Source organism: Mobula hypostoma, chromosome 12 (genome assembly GCF_963921235.1).
Source record: "Mobula hypostoma chromosome 12, sMobHyp1.1, whole genome shotgun sequence".
Taxonomy (NCBI): Eukaryota; Metazoa; Chordata; class Chondrichthyes; order Myliobatiformes; family Myliobatidae; genus Mobula; species Mobula hypostoma.
In genome coordinates, this window is record NC_086108.1 from 57,099,931 (window position 1) to 57,115,357 (window position 15,427).

At 39.9% G+C, this 15,427-nt stretch overlaps 1 protein-coding gene across 1 annotated transcript in view; it reads right to left on the reverse strand.

Annotated features, from left to right (window-relative positions):
• Positions 1-13,284, reverse strand: part of LOC134354832 (guanine nucleotide-binding protein G(I)/G(S)/G(O) subunit gamma-12-like) — an 82,827-nt gene extending 69,543 nt beyond the window's left edge. Inside the window, exon 1 of the mRNA XM_063064189.1 lies at positions 13,125-13,284. The gene's annotated coding sequence lies outside the window, so the exon portion shown is untranslated. The remainder of the gene's footprint in view (positions 1-13,124) is intronic.
• Between the last annotated feature and the right edge of the window lie 2,143 nt (positions 13,285-15,427).

Consider the following 15,427-nt stretch of genomic DNA (forward strand, 5'->3'; position numbering starts at 1 on the left):
AAACACTATTGGTAACAGTATCACTCAGAGGCCTGTGGTATACAGCTTCTAAAACTAAACTAAAAACTGGAACAAAGTAAGTTTTATTTAAGAAGAGAAATACTCAAGCATTTCTTGCCCAACATCAAACAGGCAAAACTGGTTTTGGTCAGTTCTGAACAGGTAGCAATTGGGAACATGCTGCAAAGCATTTAAAGCAGTACACATTTAATGTGACGTATAGTTGCACAAAAAAGTTTGAGAAGCATTTGCAATTACCCAGTTTTTTGCATTAATTGCTCATAAAATTAGGTCCGAACTTCATCGAAGTCATAACAACAGACAAAAACAATATGCCAGAACTAATAACATACAAACAATTGTACTTTTCGTGTCTTTATTGAAGACATTGTTTAATCATTCACAGTCCAAACTGGAAAACATATGTGAACGCTTGTATTTAATAACTGGTAGAACTGCCTTTAGCAGCAATAACCTCCACCAAATGTTTCCTGTAGCTGCTGATCAGACTTGCACAACAGTGAGAGGGAATTTTGGACCATACAAAACTGCTTCAGTTCATCAGTATTTCTGTGAAACCTTGTATGAACAGCCCTCTTCAGATCATGCCACAGCATTGCAATTCAGTTAAGACCTGGACTCTTTAACTATGCCATTCCAAAATACAAATTTTCTTCTTTTTAAACCATTCTGTTGTTGATTTACTCTTGTGTTTTGAATCGTTGTTCCGTTGCACCATCCAACCTCTATTAAGCTTCAGGTGATGGACGCTACCCTGACATTCTCCTGTAAAATGTCTTCATACCATTTTGAATTAATTGTTCACTCAACATTTGGATGCTACCCAGGCCATAAGCAGCAAAGAAGCCCTAAACCATGATGCTCCTTCCACCATGCTTAACAGTTGGATGAGGTTTTAGTGTTGGTGTGCAGTGCCCTTTGTCCTCCAAACATAGCAATGTGCATTTGTGCCAAAAAATTCAACTTTTGTCTCATCTGTCCACAAAAAAACTCAACAAGAATGGCGTTCATGGAAGGACACCGTGGAGGAAACCACTGTGCTCCAAAAAAAAACACATCACTGCATGTCTCAAGTTTTTAAAAGACCACCTGGTCTACAATTGTAGAACATCCATTTCTTGTTCAGTGTCTTTGTTATAGTGGACACATGAACAGAGACTTTAGTAAGTTCTAGATACTTCTGCAGGTCTTTGGCTGTTACCCTTGGGTCCTATTTCACTTGCTTCAGCATTGCATGTTGTATTTGGTGTGATCTTTATAGGATGCTCACTCCCAGAGAGAATAGCAACAGTACTGAATTTTCTCCATTTGTAGACAATTTCTCTTACTGTGGACTGATGAACACTCAGGTCTTTAGAAATGCTTCTGTAGCCTTTTCCAGCTTCATGTGTCCCTACAATTCTTGCTCTAAGGTCCTCTGAAAGTTGTTTTGATCGAGGCATGGTGCACATAAACAGATCTTTCTTAAGAAGAGCAATCTCAGTCAGTAACCTGACTTTGTATGTGTGCGTTTTTTTATATCTAGGGCACGGCACCTCTACAAACCACACCTCAAATCTCATTTCAGCGATTGGAACAGCTGACTCCAAATAGCTTTTGTGGAAGGCATACCCCAGAGGTTCACATACTTTTTTGAACCTGGACTGTGATTGTTTAAATGATGTACTCAATATTGACAAGAGGAAGTGCAGTGTTATTAGTTTAGTCAGATTGTATTTGTCTATTATTGCGACTCAGATGAAGGTCAGACCATACTTAATGAGTAATTATTGCAGAAATCCAGGTAATTGCAAAGGGTTCACTAACTTTTTCTTGCAACTGTATGTAACTAGGAAAGTAAAGCAGTGTTGACTATAAAGTTGAACGCACATACTACAGATTAAAAATGTATATTTCAACATAGACTGGTATTCCACTTGATGCTACAGACTCTCCTACTGCAAAGCAGCAATATGTCTGGAAATCCAAACACAGGTACCTAACCGTACTTTAAAAAGACATCAACTCACCGTGCATGTTGTTTTGTTTGGATCCTGGCACAATGCATCCACCCTCCCCTGCCACCCCCCCCCACCCCCCACAATCCTGCCCTGGTAAACCCTCTTCATCTCACACTGCAGCAATGAAGCAATTACCTCACTGCTGCATGGCTTTGTGTAGAGTGAGCCACTGAGACAATTAGGCTACACATGAGGATTGTGCTGCCACACACTAGAAATTCAAGGCTCATGTTGCAACTTGGCCAACACAGTGAATGCGGACTATTGCAGGGGTCCAAAAATGGCTTGCTCCATGTGTTGAAACATCACTGGGAACCTACAGTCTCTATCATGTATTCCTGCTGCAGAAATGACTGCTGAGTTAGTCAGGAGTTCATAATCCCTTTTATGCTATGGACTCCTACCATTAACCGAGGGGTCTGTGAACCCCAGAGGGAAAGAGCTGCTCATTTCAAGAGTGGGAGACAGCATCTTCTATCATTTCTAACAGGCAGTGATTAGACAGACCATAGGATCCTTGGTATCTGGTGATCTATGAAAACATGGAGCAGCTGCTGCAAATCCCCAGCAATGACCTGCAGTGTTGCAGCTCTGACGCAGTGCTGAGCCTGTATCTCAATGCTGAGAACTGCACCACTTACACTCTGTCCAGCATCAGCCCTCACGGGCAGCTTTGCACACTGCTTCAGTGACTCACTCCAGCTATGCCATGAATAGATGAGATCATTTTTCATTGCTGGGAAAGCGCCAGTGGAGGGCTGAGCCTTCCAAATTTCTGGAACAGCAGCGCACAGTAGCCAAAAGAGTAATGGTTTGCACTAAGTTCCTGGCACAGCACCACTGCCCCATTAGGGCAGAAATCAGCAGGAAGCAGCTTGAACAAAGTAGGAAAAGTGAGTTGCCTATGGAGGAAATGCCATAGTTCACATCTGGATAAATGAAGGTGTAGCTGAAGAAGGTGAGTATAATTACTTGAAGATGTGCAGAAAGACAGAACAGAATTTCTTTTTTTTCCCAGTAAGGTGGTTGCGTGCATGGACGCAGCAGCCTCCGCGGGTCCAATCAAGGTAAGGTGCATTTGTCCATCATGTACATCTTTTTACTACGATTGCAAGTCACTGCTGGATACCAAGAACATCAAATACTGCAGAACTATCCCATCAGTGAGTTGCTCGATAGCGATGGAGCTGGAGTTATTGCGTAACATTGTGTTGTCACCTGGATTTCTTACGTATCGTTGTGCTGAGATGATCCAAAGTGTGAATGATTGTCTTAGTCTTTTTTATTCAGATGGCAAGACCCAGTAAAATATTGGTAGTATAGTATACTGCAGTCAGTTTCACTGCTTCACTGGGGTGGCCAACAGTGGGGAGGGGGAAGGGAGTTGCATTGCCTTGGTTGTGGTGAGGACTTGGCCCAGGCATGGGAGCGCCTCTGTGGGGCACAATGTAATCTGTACTGGGTTGGGGCCTATTGCTGCTGCCCCCCCTCCCAGGTGTTTGCTTGGTGGAAGAACAAGCTGTACCAGGAGTATAGTCATGCCACACAGGGACTAGAGCTTTTCTCTCCCCCTTTGTGACTGTATGTTTTTCTGAAATTATGATCATATGTGCTATTTGTGCTATGTGCTGTTGGCAATGTGTGCTTCACCTTAGCCCCAGAGGAACACCATTTCACTTGGCTATATTCATGTATGGTTGAATGGTAATTAAACGACCTTGAAAGAGGGCCAAGTTCTGAGATTTGTTGGGGAGCAGGATATTGTAGAAATATCTGTACAGATGTTTCATTTTGTGCAGTGATTTGAACACAAAGGGATTTGAAAATTGATTCTGTATTAAATCAAACCATAGGAACTGTTATTTACTGTCCTCAATCCATTTATTATTCAACTTTGCAGTGCAGTTAATCAGAGATAACAGTCATTACATCATACAACCTGAGCTGCCTACAGTGCAGCACCAGTGTAGTTTCATGGTAACTGCCGAATGCTCCCTTATGCCTCATTACAAACACTGTGCTGCATGTACTATTTCTATTCTACAGCTCTGATTTGGTTCAAGCTGTCATTGCTTTCAGCTTTGAAAACAATGAAAATAAGCTTCCAAATGTTATATTTTCATTGAAAACAAATTGAAGCAATATAAAAATAAATTCAAATTTAAAGACAAATCTGATACTCATCACCACCTACTCCCTGGCTACAGTGGGAGGAGTTTGTGACATCACTCTGCATATAACTGTATGGATTGTCAGCAACACACAATCTGTTAAAAGAAATCTGAGTTCGGTCAGCAGATTGTGTGTTGCTCCAGGTTCCAGTATCTGCGATCTTGTCTCCTGTGTATGGAATTGCCAATCTACTTTTTAATTCTGAAGAATTACTTCAAATTATAGTCATTCCTATTGATGCAACACTTCTCTGGTGATAATCTCTTTTCCCAACCTCCTGTTCTTCTCACTATTATTATGTCTGATTTGCCAGTTCTATATGGGTCTGCAGCTGCAAATTCAGTTCAGAAAGAAAGACACTCTGGGAGAGCCTTGTGCCCCAAGACAGAACACATTCATTTCCACACAGAACATTTAAAAAATAAATATTTACTTCAAAAGTTTATTTTATGTATGAAAGTCAACATAGATACACACCCATAGTCATTTATCAAACATTCATCTATATTAATCCTATCTTTCAGCACATCCTTACACTGGCAATTCACGTGGTCATCCAAATACTTTTAAAGTACTGACAGATGGCCAGTCCCCACCTCTGCTTCTGCCTCAGGTGTTGTACTGTAGATTCCAACCACACCCTGGATAATAAAAAAAAATTTCTACACATTCCCTTTAAACGTCCTGCCTCTTACCCTAAATGTAACCTCCCCACCCACTCCCTGCTTGTTTTGGATACCGGCGCTATGAGATGTTTTTAATCTACACCAAGCATAGAAACATAGAAAATAGGTGCAGGAGTAGGCCATTTGGCCCTTCGAGCCTGCACCGCCATTTATTATTATCATGGCTGATCATCCAACTCAGAACCCCGCCCCCCCTCCATACCCCCTGACCCCCGTAGCCACAAGGGCCATATCTAACTCCCTCTTAAATATAGCCAATGAACTGGCCTCAACTGTTTCCTGTGGCAGAGAATTCCACAGATTCACCACTCTCTGTGTGAAGAAGTTTTTCCTAATCTCGGTCCTAAAAGGCTTCCCCTCTATCCTCAAACTGTGGCCCCTCGTTTTGGACTTCCCCAACATCGGGAACAATCTTCCTGCATCTAGCCTGTCCAATCCCTTTAGGATCTTATACGTTTCAATCAGATCTCCCCTCAATCTTCTAAATTCCAACGAGTACAAGCCCAGTTCATCCAGTCTTTCTTCATATGAAAGTCCTGCCATCCCAGGAATCAATCTGGTGAACCTTCTTTGTACTCCCTCTATGGCAAGGATGTCTTTCCTCAGATTAGGGGACCAAAACTGCACACAATACTCCAGGTGTGGTCTCACCAAGGCCTTGTACAACTGCAGTAGTACCTCCCTGCTCCTGTACTCGAATCCTCTCACTATAAATGCCAGCATACCATTCGCCTTTTTCACCGCCTGCTGTACCTGCATGCCCACTTTCAATGACTGGTGTATAATGACACCCAGGTCTCGTTGCACCTCCCCTTTTCCTAATCGGCCACCATTCAGATAATATCTGTTTTCCTATTTTTGCCACCAAAGTGGATAACTTCACATTTATCCACATTAAATTGCATCTGCCATGAATTTGCCCACTCACCCAACCTATCCAAGTCACTCTGCATCCTCTTAGCATCCTCCTCACAGCTAACACTGCCACCCAGCTTCGTGTCATCCGCAAACTTGGAGATGCTGCATTTAATTCCCTCATCCAAGTCATTAATATATATTGTAAACAACTGGGGTCCCAGCACTGAGCCTTGCGGTACCCCACTAGTCACCGCCTGCCATTCTCAAAAGGTCCCGTTTATTCCCACTCTTTGCTTCCTGTCTGCTAACCAATTCTCCACCCACACCAATACCTTACCCCCAATACCGTGTGCTTTAAGTTTGCACACTAATCTCCTGTGTGGGACCTTGTCAAAAGCCTTTTGAAAATCCAAATATACCACACCCACTGGTTCTCCCCTATCCACTCTACTAGTTACATCCTCAAAAAATTCTATGAGATTCGTCAGACATGATTTTCCTTTCACAAATCCATGCTGACTTTGTCCGATCAGTTCACCGCTTTCCAAATGTGCTGTTATCACATCTTTGATAACTGACTCCAGCAGTTTCCCCACCACCGACGTTAGGCTAACCGGTCTATAATTCCCCGGTTTCTCTCTCCCTCCTTTTTTAAAAAGTGGAGTTACATTAGTCACCCTCCAATCCTCAGGAACTAGTCCAGAACCTAATGAGTTTTGAAAAATTATCACTAATGCATCCACTATTTCTTGGGCTACTTCCTTAAGCACTCTAGGATGCAGACCATCTGGCCCTGGGGATTTATCTGCCTTCAATCCCTTCAATTTACCTAACACCACTTCCCTACTAACATGTATTTCGCTCAGTTCCTCCATCTCACTGGACCCTCTGTCCCCTACTATTTCTGGAAGATTATTTATGTCCTCCTTAGTGAAGACAGAACCAAAGTAATTATTCAATTGGTCTGCCATGTCCTTGTTCCCCATAATCAATTCACCTGTTTCTGTCTGCAGGGGACCTACATTTGTCTTTACCAGTCTTTTCATTTTTACATATCTATAAAAGCTTTTACAGTCCGTTTTTATGTTCTCTGCCAGTTTTCTCTCATAATCTTTTTTCCCCTTCCTAATTAAGCCCTTTGTCCTCCTCTGCTGAACTCTGAATTTCTCCCAGTCCTCAGGTGAGCCACTTTCTCTGGCTAATTTGTATGCTACTTCTTTGGAATTGATACTATCCCTAATTTCCCTTGTCAGCCACGGGTGCACTACCTTCCTTGATTTATTCTTTTGCCAAACTGGGATGAACAATTGTTGTAGTTCATCCATGCAACCTTTAAATGCTTGCCATGAGCATGCTCCTCATAACTTTGAAAATATAAAGCAGGTCTCCTCTCTACCTTCCCTGACAGACAAACTGAAGCCACCAATTAATTTTATCTATAGATTTAATAATTAAACATACAATATTTAAAATGCCTTTAAGAATGTCAAGGCAGTTCGCAAAAACAATACCAAAATAAATTAGACCATACAAAAGATGATATTATGGTAATAACCAAAACCATGATTAGGGATAGGAATGGTGGAGGAAAGGAGGAAATGAGGAAACAGAAAGGATTTGGAAAAGTCCACAGTTTAGAAATCAAGTATAAGAACAAAGTCAATAACTGACATGAGAGCAAGAAAGAGAAGCTTGATGTCAGTGATTTATTTGGAGTAGGACTGAGAGAGCTGGAGGTGGCTATCATGGAAAAATAAGCTCAGGAAGAACAAGAAAAGAATATAAGAGAAATTAGAGACAGTCTAAGAGTGTAGAGGAAGGCCATAAAGGAAATTTGGCCCACTTGGTTTAGTAAGGGGGGGGGGAAACTGAGGCAGTTGATCAGTTGTCTCAGATTTAAAGAAAAAGTACCAATGGTGGGGAAAATAAACAAAACACCAGACAAACTTCAGAAGACAGGTTTGAGGTACAGAATGCAAGCTGGAGGTTGTCTTTGCATTCCAGGATGATTCTACAAAAGTGAGTAGTTTTGGCACACTTGATTATAATTGATATAACCAGATACTTTCAGTTTTGGGTAACTGTTCTACAGAACACCTGTGTTCCATCCACAGGGACAATCAGGTTTCCTGCTGAAAACTATTTAATATTCCATCACACTAAGACTCTAATATGTCTGTGTGAAATTTTTCCCCTCAGGTCCCCTTTAAACTTTTCCCCTCTTTACCTTCCAGCTATGCCCTCCAGTTGCAAACTCCCATACACAGGGAAAACAGTTGTGATTATTCACCTTATCTATGCCCTCTCATGATTTTATATACTCTGTATTGCTACCCCTCAGCCTCCCAAGCTCCAGAGGAAAAATATCCCAGCCAATCCAATCTCCCCTTATAACTCAGGCCCGCCAGTCCTGACAACATCCTTTGAATCTTTTCTGTGTCCTGTCCAGCTTAAATTACATATACTTATTTAGAGATCAGGCTTTTCCAGCCCAATAAACTGCACTGTCCAGCAACCTACCTATTTAACACTAAATCACAGGACAATTTGCAAGACCAATTAACCTACTAACCAATACATCCTAGGACTGGAGGAGGAAACCAGAGCACTGAGAAAAAACACGTAGTCACAGGGTGAACGTACAAATTTGGCACCAAAATTGATCTCCGAATGCCCCAAGCTAACCGCTACGCTACTGTGGCACCCCTAGCTAGAAAACCAGAATTGTACACAATACTCCAAGTGCATTCTCACTTGAACAACTGTAACGTGATGTTCAAACTCTCGTACTCAATGCCATGACCACTGAAAGTAAGCATGCCAAATGCCTTCTTCACCATCCTATCTACCAGTATCAGCACTTTCAGGAAACTATGTATCTGTACCTCTAGGTCTCTCTCTTCCACAACATTTTCCAGGGGCCTGCCACTTAATGGTGCAAACTTAACTTTGCAAATGTAACTCTATACTTACCAAAGTTAAATTCCCTTTTGTTGGCCCATTTTCTTAATTGATCTGGATCTTAAATAATCTTCTTGACTGTACACACTACCAATTGTGGTGTAACCAATAAACCTTCGAACCTTACCACACTGTCACCCATGTTAAGGATTTGGATGATAAATAACATGGACAAAGCATCAATCCCTGCACATACCACAGCTCTCTGATCTGTAAACAACCCTCCACTAATGTCCTCTGACTCCTAATACCAAGACAATCTTGTATCCAGTTCACTATCTCACTCCAAATCCTATGTGACTAGCCTATCAGCAAGACCTTCAGAAAAATTATGGTAAAGTTCATGTAAACAATATATATTGCCCTAATCAATCTTTGTGCTCAAATTCATAAGATATGATTTTCAATGACCAAGCCAGATTATCCTTAATCAGTCCTCGTCTTTACAAATGCAGATCCTGTCTCTCAGAATCACGTCTGATGTAAGGCTTATCAGCCTGTTGCTCCTTGGCCTGTCCTTGCAGCAATTCTTAAGTAGAAATACAACATCAACCACTTTGCAATCTCCTGCTACCTCACCCACAGATGACGACGATAAAAAATATCAGTGTCAGGGCCCAGTACTTCCTCCTTTGTAATGTGAATATGTTTCAGGACATCACTATTCTCTTCCTGAAATCCCTAGCATCCATGACCTTGACCATAGTAAATACAGACAAGAAATATTTATTTAATATCATTCCCGTGATTCCACACAGACGACCACAATGATCTTTATTTAAGGAGCCATATTCTCTCCCTAGTTCCCTTTCTGCTCTTATAAACTTACAGAAACAGACTCTCACACAAAATGAAGAAACTCAGCAAGTCATGTAGCATCTATGGAAGGAAGGGTCTCAGTTCAAAATATCAACTGCTTCCAGACTTCCAGCACCTACAGTCGTCCTACTTCACCCGTGAAAGCCACCTCATTGATTTCATTTGAAGTGTACTCCTACAATCTCTGACACTAAAGGGATTCACGCTCCCAGCTGTCTATACCTGACATATGCCTCCTTTTTCCTGACCAAGCTTTGTCCTTCACTTTTACAGAAACATGCTAGCCTTGATGTCTCCAAATCTTACTTTTAAAGCCTCCCACTTCTCAGATGTCTCTTTACTTGCAACAGCATCTTGCAATGAAACTTTCAAAATTCCTGTCTAATTGCATCAAAATGAACCTTTCCCCAATTTAGGACTTTAATTAGTGGACAATTTTTTTTTCCATAACTGTTTTAAAATGAAATTATTGAATCCGTTTTTCAATCCATCACTCACCCCCTGTAGCTTAGCAAGCTGATATCTGTGTCTACTCAAGTGTGTGTAACTGTTTGAAAGCTGGAAGGAGAGCTAATATAATAGAGTAATACTCCAATCTAGGGGTATCAAAAGCAGGACAAGGTTCCAACACAACAAAATAAAAAAATGTTGAAAATATAATGTAGGTTTTAACATGTGTCATTAAAAAGCTATTCTCCCAGAAGCCTAAAAAAATTTGACAGCTACCTCGTGTTCTTAAGGGGTCTCTGGTGCGTGGTGGAAGGTATTATTTAGCATAGTTTCTCATCTCAGAATCCAAATATAAATTGAACAAAAGACACCCAGCCCACTTAAAAAAAAGGCTGCAAAGGCAAACTGTTACAAGAACATGGATCAAGATACCACTTGGATTTAATTTTGAACAACTAAATTAAAAAGCCCCTTTTATATAACAAAGAAGTTCATTCTGGTATTTTTTAAAATATTGCTTCAGGTGATTTATAGCAGCACTTGGCAGGGCAACCCTTTCCCTGCCCCCCCCCCCCACCCAACCAACATTCAAAATGCTAAGACTTCAGGGAAATAACTATAACTATGGTACCCATGAGTAAATTTTTGTGTTAAGAAGGGGAGATAGAGAGAATGGACAAAGGCTTGGAGTGGCACTGAAGTGCTGCGAACCAGAAGTATTCTAGTCAATAGTTTGATCAGATCAACACTTAATTAACACCTACAACATAAACCCTGTTTTGTGACTGCTGTTTTCAATGACAATGGTTCAAACCTAGAAAATGTCTACAAATTCAGAATCTTGCTTCAAATCTTAATCTACTGAAGGCTGCGCTAATTAAATTAAGTTTCTTAAGGAAAAACTTGCTCATTTGGGCAAAGGAATGATGATCCAATTAGCAAAGCCAGAAGCCTGCATTGTTGTAATTGCACTAAAAATCTGAAAACACTCATCCTGAAATTATGCAGGCCAACACAAGCCTATCATGTACAACTGAAGCAAACATCACTTAAAGCTCCCTAGAATTCCCCTAAATCTTTGACCATTTAACATAACTAAAAAATAATCAATAAGGGAGTGGCACTGGAGACACAAGTGTGAAATGGAAATAAAATATTATGAATGTGAAGGATTCTACGACTATTTCAGATAGCAGTCATCTCTAGCACTTTAAGAAGTGCAGTTTTTTTTTCTTACAGTTTATAAATGACATTTGCAGAGTCAAGCTGAAAGTTCTGAGAGGATTCACACGGAAGCATGGATTCCCTCGGGAATGTATGGATTTTGTGTGTGTTGCATGGATTGAATCCCTGTTGCTTGGAAAAGTAAAGACTGGAAACTAGGACTACACTTGCAACACCCAATTCCTATGCCTTTTGTTTTTTCAAACTAATTTATTAATTTCAATAAATAATTAAACATCTGTCATGATTCACGATACATTACTCATTACCTCAACACATCACAACTCACACCACAGTAATATTCTTTGCATTTCAGGTGATATTAATAGATAAAAATATCAATGTGAGATTTTTTATTTCTGCTCTTTCCCTTTATTCTGTTTAATCATGTATCACTAGCATCAATGACATGTATTTTAATAATTTTACCACTTAGTATTCCCATAATGATTATGAAAACCTAGTCATCAAAACACATTTTTTAAAAATCAGTAAGCAGCCCTTGCTAAACTATAACATTTACAAATTAGCCAAATTCATTTTTACATTAAAGCACCAAATCTAATTTCAAATTCTGTATTGAAAGTTTTGGAAATCTATTTTCTCTACAATTTCTAAAGTTTTAAAAATTAATTTACAACCTAATAAGTTGACAGTTTTGTTCGGTATAATCCCTCAATATATTCATGGTATTTCTATATCAGACCAACATGTAATTGCATTTGTCACATTATTGGCCAGAAGGGTTATTTTATTGAAATGGAAAGATGCCTCTACTCCCACTTTGATACAATGGTTCTCTTAGGTGATGCTATGTCTTAGTTTGGAGAAAATCAGAAGTCAAACTTTTGATCCTCCATTTGACTTTGAGAAAAGGTGGGGTTCTTTTGCCCGCTACTATCATCTGATTTGAGTTAATTGAGATGGTTTCCTTCTGATTCTTGTTTAAATGGATTTGAGTTGGCAGATTGATGTTTTTCTTTTCTGGAAGCTTGTATGGCGTATAGCTCCGGGGTTGTGCTCCCAATGGTTTTTTTTGTTAGCAGGGCTTTTTTTGTTTTAGTTAGTAGGGGTTCTTTTTCCCTTCTTTATTTTTTCTTATTATTGATATATTGTTTAGCTTTGTTAATCAGTTATTTGGTAATTTAATTCCTCATTGTACATATTGACATGTTGACTTGATTACCTTAATGTTTTTGTTGATGTTCAATAATAATTAATAAAAAGGATTTAAAAATGAAATCTAATTTTAAAAATATATGCATCTACAGTTAAATTTGCAAGTTGCTGTATAGGATTTATAATCAAGGTAACAGTTCATTCCTGCATTTAATAAACAATCATAAATTCAAACAGCATTTTAACAGAACATCCTATTTAAAATAATCACCTCAGAAGACAATTAGATATCGATTTACAGTCTATAGTTAAATCCGTTTTCAGCCTAACAGATCTGCAAAGCAAAAACAGAATTATGCTCCCCTAATTAATCCGCAGCAAACCAGATCATATGTATTTAGTATGCAGCAGATACGAAAGCTAAGTTTATTGTAAGAAAGGAAACGAGCAATATTAATGGGAAGTGCCCCTGAATGGATTGAATGCAAAGTACCTCCAGTAACCACACGGCAAAAATCGAAGTGAAATTTTACATTCAAAATATGTAACCACGCACAGAATTAGACCATTAGAAGTTATCTTAACCCATTCTTATTTTAAGTGAAACCAAAAGTCAACTTAAATAAAAGGACGAAGTTATTTAGGAAGTTAGCCGTGAAACGAAGTCTAATGTTCCACCCCCAGCTTTTGCTCTGACTCCCGGGGAGACGCGTTGCCTGAGGTTAGCGATCCAAGGGCTGCAACACAACCCAATATTTGTCTGTCCTGGTTCTTCTAGAATCGTTTTCGGGGCCGCAGGAAAGTACAAACCTACCTCTACAGGATTGTTTTTGTGAGAACTTGGCCGCTTCCGACTCTCGTCGCGCTATGTCTGTCTTCACTTTCAATCTATTTCACAACAACATACCACTTCGCATCCACTGCTCAGCACCGCCACTGACCCCTCACCTCGTTACCAGCCTCGTTCCCAACGCAACGCCTCCCCACCCCCTGGCCCGACTGCTGGGGTTGCCGGGATAGCTGGCAATTCCTCCGGAGGACTCCTGGGACTGAAATGATGAAGGGAGGGGTGGAATCTTGGTGTCGCGAGCGCCCCCTCCGCTTTTTGCTTCTTTTGGGCCAGGCAAAACAGCGATGCAGAAATAAATCTGATAATAAAACATAAAAAGAATAGGACAGCTGCCTGAAGCTGCTTTTTTTTTGCTAAGATATTGTTCAACACATCATTTTAGTCCGAAAATCTGACAATGAGTGTTCAGCAGGTTGTTCCACTGTGGGAAAACGATCACAGGTAAGCCAGACCCTCTTTCAGCTTTCCAATTTGTTGAATGAAACTGTAGGTGTAAGATCCCCACTGAATCCTGGCAATTTTGGACCCCTGACCACCCAAAATGAAGAAAACATATATGGAATTCCTTTGAGAGTCTCGAATCCATTCTTCATAAGCATGAGGAGCAAGAAGTTCATGTTGTCTAACATCTGCCCTGACTGGCAAACACTGTGGGTCCTATACTGCCCTTCTTAGCCGGTTCAGGCCCCACAGAATATTGTCTGATTGGAAGAACCAAGGAAATCTAAGGTTAACTGTATTCTTCCTGTTGTTATTCCTTTGGCTAGGACTTTTAAATTCAGGACTGCTGACCATACTACTCGAACTCTTCGCTCGAATGCCAACTTAACTCACAAGAAATAATTATTCCACTAAGATCTTCTCTATATGGCAATCAGTTACAAATGTGTCCCCATAACACTTTGCTTAATACAAAACAATGGAGAAGTTTTTTTTAAAAATCTGCTTTAATGTACACAATATTGAATGTCTATTCACAACTTCTCATGTAAGGAATCCACATGCAATATGACCATTCAATGATAGACTGAGGATGCAAGACACATCTAAACCACACGAATACCAGGCAACAATTGTCTCCAGCAAAAGAGAGTCTCTCAGTAATTTAAATTGCATTATCATTACGGAATCCCAAGTCTAGTGGTTGGGAGGGAAAGAGAGGAATAATGACATTTAAGATTACTGGAGGACCCTATTTCCTTCAAATCACAACAGCAATCTTAAATGTCATACTCACTTAACTATACCACAATTTTTTCCAGTGTAAAAAGTGTTATTAGTCTCCCTGATGCTGTTTATTAAAATGCAGTGAAATTTGTAAAATTCATTTCTATCATTTCCAAATAGCTTGTGCAAGTTCCCTCATGTAACATTTGTCTGAAGAACAACAGGCATTAGGCATTGAATTTTCTACGTAAGTAGCAACTTTTCTCTGACCCAAAGTGCCCTTAAAGGGTCACTTCATAATATAACCAGAAGTCTTTCAGATGCTTTAATTGTTGCATTGAGAAATGGAAGGTTCTGCATTTTGTCAGTTAGGCTTTACTTTTTTGAATTCTGCAAGCACCAATGAGCAGCAAAATGTCATGAATTACATATATATATCAGCAGGGACAGCCTGCAAAGATCCATAGGTCTGAAGGAAAGTAAGAAAATACTGGAAAGGCCTAGCAGGTCAGGCAACATTTGTGTTGATCTGAAACATTAACTGTTTCCATTTCCACAGATATTGCTTGACTTGCTGTGTGTTTTGACTATGTGTTCTGTTTTTGTTTAAGATTTTCATCTTCTGCAATTATTGTTGCTACAGGAAGTGTTGATGAGAAGATGATGGTGAAGCCTGGGTGAAGGTTTCTATGCCAGCTCTTTTATCAAATATCCTCATTTTTAAAAACATTTTTCCTCCAGAGAATGTAAAAGCACTTCTCTTTTGAAGAATTTCTTCTTGTATTTCTCTTGACACCATCTGGTGGTGTTGTAACCCTCATCCCATTGTAGATCAGTTCATTTGAGATTTAGGAGAAAATGTTATGACAGAAATATGTCTCACCATTCAAATAATGGACACTTAGTGCTTCTGTAAACTCGGATTGAACAGCAGCAGTAGCTGTTAAGCTCAACATGGGGCAACATCTTAGTTGTAATGAATTCTGGCCGTTATGTACTCTTGATATCAATTGGATAAGCCAGACACTATAAGAACCATGCCAAGGTGTATAAAAAACATTACAGGAAAAAATTAAGTATGCTTTTGTGATTGGCAAAAT